Source organism: Triticum aestivum, chromosome 5B, assembly GCF_018294505.1.
Source record: "Triticum aestivum cultivar Chinese Spring chromosome 5B, IWGSC CS RefSeq v2.1, whole genome shotgun sequence".
Taxonomy (NCBI): domain Eukaryota; kingdom Viridiplantae; phylum Streptophyta; class Magnoliopsida; order Poales; family Poaceae; genus Triticum; species Triticum aestivum.
The window spans coordinates 287,776,922-287,785,394 of NC_057807.1; positions in this window are offsets into that span (position 1 = coordinate 287,776,922).

Here is an 8,473-nt window from a genome sequence, read left to right on the forward strand (position 1 = left end):
CCTGGCATATACCGGAAATCAGAGTCCCGAAATAGACCAGATCTGACTCGCATAATGGTCATCATAGAGTAGGCGGCGTCCTGCACAGCCATCTCAATAGTAACCCCGAGACCATAGGAGCAGTGAAGGGGCTCGGTGGATCCAGGATAAGATGGAAATATCCTGACAGTGCATAGATACTGGCTTTGATTAAAGTCCCGAAATTGCTCTTCGACCGTGTACTCAGGATACCAGCGGTATCCAGCCTCAGTCATTACCCTGACCAACTTGGCAGTATGGCCGGGTACATCTAGGCATCGAGTCAGGCGAACCACTTGATTGGGGTCGCGAGTGGCCATCTGAAAGCACAATCATAATGCAAAGGCATTAGAATTTCTAGCAAAATTTCGGCAGCATAACAGCTGTAAATGCTCAAGAAGGATTTTGAGACATTTGACAAAGGATTACATACACACTCAACATCATCATATCCAGGTTCTGAATCCATTCTAACAACATAATGTGGTAGTAGAACTGAACTAGGCTTGTATCCAACACACTTATAAGGTACTACTGATTAGTAACACGTGATCCTGATAGAGAGAATAGATCCTAATTCCTTAACCCCCGGTGGAAGAATGGACTGACTCAGATCAGAATGTCATAAGATAGAGGAGTAAAAGAGCCTTACGTTCCAACCCACAAACAATTCCCCTACATATAACTAAAGAATTTCTAGACTCAACATCGACCAGTTTGGCTTGGAGAACCTATAGGCAGTCCGGCTCTGATGCCAACGCTGTCAGGACCCCGACTCGATGTCACATCGATCTAGCCGGTAACACCTCATATCACTTTGCGGCCTCACGCACGGTATCCCCACGGGTGTCGCCTTACCTTTGCCCGGGACCGTTTGCGCCTTTTGGCTCACGTATATGATAGTGTCGCTAGCATCCATATGATAAGGAGCCCGGGCTGACATGACTAGTCGTAAACCCAAAGTGGCACAGACTTACAGGGACAGGCATCCATGACCCAGCTTCGAACGTGTCAGTCATCAGCAAGTGGGTCCGGGCTGTAGCACTGGGCTAGCAGGACTCTGGTAAACCGGGCTGTAGTGGGCTAACAGGACTCCGGTACTCAAAGTGTGACATTTCCCCGAAGGGACAGACACAGGAACGAAGAAGGACACATGCCGGCCAGCCTAAGTGTTCCAGAGCAGTAGCAAGCTACCATGGCTCAGCGGTAACACTAGGAGACATTTCCCGGTAAGAGAGGCTACTAAAGATAAACAACTAGATAGTCAGATCCCACACATACCAAGCATTTCAATCATACACACAATATGCTCGATATGTGCAAATACAACGAAGCATCACAACATGACTCTACGACACAAGTACTTTATTTAAGGCTCAGGGAGCCATACATAACATACACAAAGGTACGGGTCTCATGACCCAACATTCAAGTCATACAGTCATACAAACCAGCAGCGGAAGTAACTTGTCTGAGTACAGACAACTAGTAAAATAAAAGAGGCTTGGAAAGCCTAGCTATACTACGTGGTCCTTCACAAGCTCAGGGTCACCACCTGGGTCTTTAGCCTACTCGTTGATGTCAACGTCTACATAGAACCCATCAGAAGGGGTTGCAGCGTCTTTTGTAAAATGTAAATTATAGCAACATGAGTACAAAGGGTACTCAGCAAGACTTACATCAGATCCTACATACATGCATATTATCAAGAAGGGTTGGTGGAGTTATTGCAGCAAGCCAGCTTTGACTCTTGGCTAGACTAACCTACGATACTCCAACTTGAAATGGTTTTGCGCACACAAGTCCACTACTCACCAATTCAATACACTACCGAGGATCCGCCTCCGTCTTCCTACGGAAGAGCCATCCTCGGCACTCACACTTATCTTGAGGCTTTTAGTAGTTTCCATTTACTTGTCTATGAACTGTATAGGCAACCAAGTAGTCCTTTACCGCGGACGCGGCTATTCGAATAGATCATGTTAACCCTGCAGGGGTGTACTTCTTCATACATGTTTCCACCACTTAGCGTCTGCACACGACATGTGCTCGGCAGACTTCAAGCGAAAGCCGACGTGGGTGTAGACCACGACCTACCTAAACACTTAAGCCTCTAGTCCAGGTTTATCGCCTATCCAGGTTCCATCCGCAGGGAGTCCGGCCGAGGTTTCCCATACGGCCCCGAACGATGTGAACAGGGTTCCCGAGATACCAAACGGGTATTCGGTACACCCGGCCACGTACCTACCGCGTCACAGCCCACCCCTACGGTCAGCGCTGTCCACGGCCTCCAGTAGACTACAAACACCAGAAACTACTTGCAACTCCTGGACAGAGAGCTAGGGTGAATAAGAAGTCGAGCGGGGTCATATTTCAGGGCCCAATGCATGGTAGTAGCTGTATCTTAAATCACACATACAGATCTCAGTGCTTAAGATCGGCTTCAATGAAACAACCCACCATGTACTCCTACATGGCCTCTCATCGATACCTTTACCAAATCGTGTTCACCACACCACTCTCATTACCGACATAATCATTTCACTCTAGCCCATCACCCAGATGAACCAGACCTGACACGACTCTAAGCATAGCAGGCATAGCAAGGTAGGAACAACACATACATATGGCTCACTCAACTCCTACACATGCTAGTGGGTTTCATCTAGTTACTGTGGCAATGACAGGTCATGCAGAGGAAATGGGTTCAACTACCGTAGCACACAGCAGTTTGAAACGCGTTGTCTTAATGCAGTAAAAGAGAGCAGGAGCGAGAACATGGGATTGTATCGATATGATCAAATGGTTGGTTGCTTGCCTGTTTGTTCGATGCACTGATACGGTTCTTTGTTAGGGTAATCACGGTACTCCTCGGAGGCAGAACCTGTCGCAAAGGACACCGATACACAACCATCACCAAACAATGTGCAACAATATGATGCATGCATGAAACATGGCAATATGAGTGTGTTGGGCTAATGCAACTAAAACCAGAAGGGTTTGAACAAATTTGAATCAAAGATTCAAATTTCAAACTCAAACATGGCCTTTTAAAGTGCTTTTCCTTATTCTGCTTAAACATCAATTTAACTTGTTTGATCATGCATGAAAATAGTACAGATGGATAGATTGAATTTTTCTGATCATTTTTCATATATAATTTGTCCAATTTGGAGTTACAGAATAAAAGTTATGAATTTTTGAAGTTTAAATAATATTCTGGAATTTCCTGATTTAAATTAAGTCCAGAAATATAAATATTGCGCCAGCATGACGTCAGCATGACGTCAGTGGTCAACTGCGGCTGGCTGGGGTCAAACCTGACGTGTGGGGGCCACACGTCAGTGACAGGGGGGTTTAACAGGGTTAAATTAATCCTAATTAGGAATTAGTGGCGCTGGGGCCCACTGTCAGTGTCAGGGGGGTTGACTAACAGTAATTAGCGCTAATCTAACCAACTAGCCGACGAGGCCCACGCGTCAGTGAACATGGGGGGGTCAAACCCCAGGTCAAACAGGTCAAACCCGCCGGCGACATGACGCCGGCAAGGCCCGAGACGGTGGCGCGATGCGGAAACGCGCTACAGGGCACGGGCGAGGCCGTGCTTGGGCTCGTTGGAGAGCCCTTGCTCCCGCGCGTCGAACGGTGGCCGTGGCTGGGCCTGGGGTGGCCGGAGTCGACGACGGCGAGCTCGGCTGCGGCCGCCGGGGTTCGGTCGTGCACGGAAACGGGGTTGGAGCTCGAAGGCGAGCGAAGCAAGGCGCTAGGGATGCTCTACGGGGCCTTACGAACTTGTTGGACTCGCCGGGGTGACCAAATGGTCACCGGAGCTGCGTCGACGGCGAGCTCGGCGACGGCGGAGGTTCGGCCGTGGTGGGAATGGGGTTACGGTGCGGGAACGAGGGGAAAAGAGGGGGAAATGGTGGCGGAGCTCACCGCGGAGCTGCAGGGATGGTTAGCGGGCTCGGGGACGCGCTGGAGACGGCGAATCGACGGCGATGGTCTCCGGTGGCCGAGGAGGGGAACGGCGACATGGCGGCGATGCAGGGCTTCCGGAGGGGCTTGGCTTGGTGGGGAGGAAGAGGGAGTCGAGGCGGAGCTCCTGAGCTCAGTGGAGGGGCGAGGGATGGCCGGTGACGGCTGCTATGGCGAACGGCGGCGATGGTGGTGTTCGGCCGTGAGAGAGAGAGCGAGGGAGAGGAGGGAGGAACCGAGGGAGAGTGAGAGAGAGCAGGGGGGGCGTGGCGTCGTCCAGGGCATCGAGACGAGGAGGGGAGGGCAGGCAGGCAGGCGAGCAGGTGGCGTGGCACGGTGGCGCGCGCGCGCGCCGGCCACACTCCCCTCCCTCTGTCGGGACGAAGACGACAGAGGAGGGAGACGGGCTGGGCCGCCTACTGGCTGGGCCGGCCAGCTAGCTGGGCTGCACAGGGAGGAGCCCAGGTAAGCTTCTCCCTTTATTTATTTTCTTTTTCTAATTTCTGACATTTGTTTTGATTTAAAAAAATATATTAAATCATTTATTTACCTTATGCCAATTTTTGCAGGAGCTAGATATATTATTCTAGAGCTCCTTTATAATTGGCATAATATTTGGACATATATTAATATATATAACTAATATATTTCCAAAGCAAATATTTATGCATTAATTCCAAATGCCCAAAATAAATACCTATGAGCTCTTAAAAATATTGGTTTGATTGTTATCTCTGTCCAATATTTTCAGAGAGCAACATGAGCATTTTCTTGGACCCTTTTGGAGAAATTTTTATTTGGATCATTTTCAAAAATGATTCTGAGGGTTTCACAAATCCCCATTTCAAATTAAATGGAATTTTAAACATGATGCACACACTCTGATGCATGACTAGCTAGGGTGTGACAACTTGCCATGAACCATAAACTAAAATTGCCATGATACATGCACTTAAAATTGCCATGGTTCATACAAAAAATATTTTTCATGGTCAAAGTACTAGAATTGGCATCATAAAAAAACCAAATTTGCCATGCTCTACAAACTAAAATTGCCACATGGCAACTTTAGTTTAAGCACTATGGCAACTACAGTGTAAACATCATGGCAACTTTTGGGCAAAAAAAATTCATCGAAACATATCAACATGGGGTCTAGTTTTAAAGATCTCGTCGAGACGGATTTAATGGTGAAAACGGATTTTGAATTTGATTTTTTAATTAGGAGATAAACCATTTTTAAGACGAAAACCAAAAAGATTCCTGCTGATGTCATCTGTTCATACGTGGCAAAATGAGTGGTGATGGAGGCGTGTGGGCGATATGCAAGATGCCACACGTGTGGGCATTAGTTTTTACCTTTTTTAAGGAGCGATGCTTTGTGAGCAGACCGAACATAGCTTTGGTAATTGAGGAATAGTGAATCATCCTAGTCCTTCACGTGAGATGAACTTTTAGGCAATAATTGGCCTGGGAACTTGTGCCCTTGTAGGTTTGCCTGTCCGTGTAGCAAACGGATAGTGCAAATTGACTTGCACGACTCGGTCTTTACGCCAGGGAATGGTACTCCATCTAGTCGGATTGGACAATTTTGCCTTCACATAGAAAAATACTCCCTCTATCTTTGTTTATTAAGCCTAAAGACAACTTCTCTTAGACAAAGACACATAGTAATTTGCTCACATTAATTCTTCCATTCTACTCCCAATGCACTCTCTCACATGCATGCAACCAATGAATAAGCACGCATGAAGTCTATTAATTTTCCAGCCATGTCACGAAAACAATGGCTTTCAATGCAACCAATGAAATGGTTGCATGCATGCACCTTATAAAGGGCACATGCTTGTGATGCTGAGAGGCCTAATAAACCCGGATGGAGGGAGTACCAACACAAAACGCCTTGGTTTTGCCTGCTAACGCAGCTGTAAATTTCTTCTGGACTTGTGCATATACACAGCCACACGTAGCAGACGATCACGTGTGCAGATTTAGCTCTTCCCATGATGCCAGGCAAGAGACTTTTCGCCCCAATTGTTCTTCCTCGGGTTAGCTTGACTGCTTCTTCTTCCCCTCTTTTTTCTCTGCTATAATTGTTTGGGGTAAGCGAACTCAAACCATGGCGATGCTTCTCGTGAGCAAAAAGTGCAACAACCTATAATCCCGGACCAGCTCACACCTGGAGGTTTTGCAAGATTGCCAATAACATAGATTGATAAAGACTCTACCGCGGAATCGGTCTCGGCGACTTTACCGCAGTGCACCTACATGTAATTCTAACTTCTTTGCAACTCAAATTTTGCACCCTCAGTCCCAAAATTAATCATGATTCTGATCGTAAAGACAATGAAAATTCTGGCTCCGCCCGAAATTGTTCCGTGCCGGTTCTTCTTCATCTGGTCAATGGCAAGCTTCTCGATCCCTAAATAAATCCCTTCAAGAACTCAACACCACCGTGCGCAGGCTCCATGATGGGCGCCAACTGTCGTGGATTTATCACGGCAGATGTCCTTAGTGTCAGGACTTAGTCGCGAGGTGAACACATCTATGTGGTAGCTTGAGAGGGGTTGAGTGGGACGAGAGACACGAGGTTTTACCCAGGTTCGCCCCCTCACGGTGGAGCTAAAAGCCTACATCTTGCTTCATTGATATTGATGATGATGATGCTCACAATTACAAGGTGCTCTTTTGCTACCTCTATCTCGAGAGCTAGTGACTTGTCTGTCTCAACTTGTGAAACTTGTTGTCCCTCTTGGGGTGCCCTGCCCCTCCTTATATAAGTTGGAGGGGCGGGTTACATGTAGAGTCCTAGTAGGATTAGGACTATTCTATTACAAGTGGAATCCTAGTCTTGCTTCCTTTGTAAGGGAATATACTTATGCCTTTCCTCTTAAGCCGGCCTACCATTATATGAGCCGACCTTCCATGAACCGCCTTCTGGGCCATCGGGTCTTGTCGCTCCTCTGACCCGCCTGCTAGGTCACCAATGAGTCACCAGGCCCGACTGGGTCATCAGTGAGTGGAGAGATCCGGGAGGGTCACTTAGTGAGTCGCCAAGTCAGGGCGGGTCACTAGTGAGTCGCCAAGTCCGTCTGGGTCATACTTCTGGCCGGGTCATACCGCGGGGTATATCCCCGATAGTTCAGATCTAAAATCATGGCACTCAGGCCCAAAGTGACAAGCATTAAGCATGGCAAATTTATAGCAATGTCAATCTCAAAACATAGTGGATACTAGGGATCAAGCCCTAACAAAACTAGAGGGATGCAAAGTCTTATCATTTTTCTTCTTCTTCTTCTTCTTTTTAGAAGGACTACGTGCATCACTATTAGCTCTTTGAGAGTCTTGTTCAATTCTTTTTGGGTGTCCATCAGGATAAAGTGGTTCCTGAGTCATTTTACCTCCTCTAGTTACTACTCTAAAAGCAAAGTCATGTATGTTATTTTTAATTTCATCAAGCAATTCTCTTTGAGATTTAGCAACTTGTTCTAATTGAGTTTGAACCATAGAAGCATGCTTTCCCACACCTCTAACATCATTTGAGATTCTAAATAACAAGTCACTTAAGCAAGCAATCGTATCAGAATTGTATTTCAATTGTTTCATAACATTTGCATTGAAGTGATCTTGCTTTCTAATATAATTCTCAAACTCATAAAAGCATTGACTAGGATGCATATTGTGAGGATTATCATTATCATTGAATTTCATTAGAGAAATTACCTCTACCACCTTAGGCAGTGGTAGTGTATTAAGCCCATGTATTTCTTCAATAGGAGGTAAATTTTTAACATTCTCAGCTTTAATACCTTTTTCCTTCATAGATTTCTTTGCCTCTTGCATATCTTCGGGACTGAGATATAATATACCCCTCTTCTTTGGAGTGGTTTTAGGCGGTGGTTCATGAAGAGTCCAATCATCATAATTTTTCAATATGTTATTCAATAATTCTTCAGCTTGCCCAATAGTTCGTTCCCTGAAAACACAACCAGCACACACTACAAAAAAAAGACACATCCGTGACATTTTGGGCTGAACGAAATTTTTTTCTGTCATACTTATGACACTTCTATAATGATGATTGTGAAAAAACCCGGTATCATCATAGATGTAGTGGGCTCCTACTTCTATGACAAAAAATCATGACAGAAAATGGGCTTTTCGTCCTGGGCGGGCCGGAGACGCAGCTGCATGACATTCTTTGGGCCGTCCATGACGGAAAAAACCGTGGTAGAAGCGAGGGCGAGGAAAATTTTGGGGAGTTCCCGGTTACGGTGGGTGGTCGGGGGCCGAGTGATGCGCGTTTCTCTCGTACACGTACGCGCGTGTGTGCGAGGCGTTGGCTCTAACTGAACCCGAGCGAGGCGTTGGGCTCTAACTGAACCCGAGCGATTGCACTGCAGGCTACGCGTTACTGAACCCGAGCGATCGATCGATGGCTATTAACTGAACCTGATTGAGCGATTCCTTCGGTACTGCT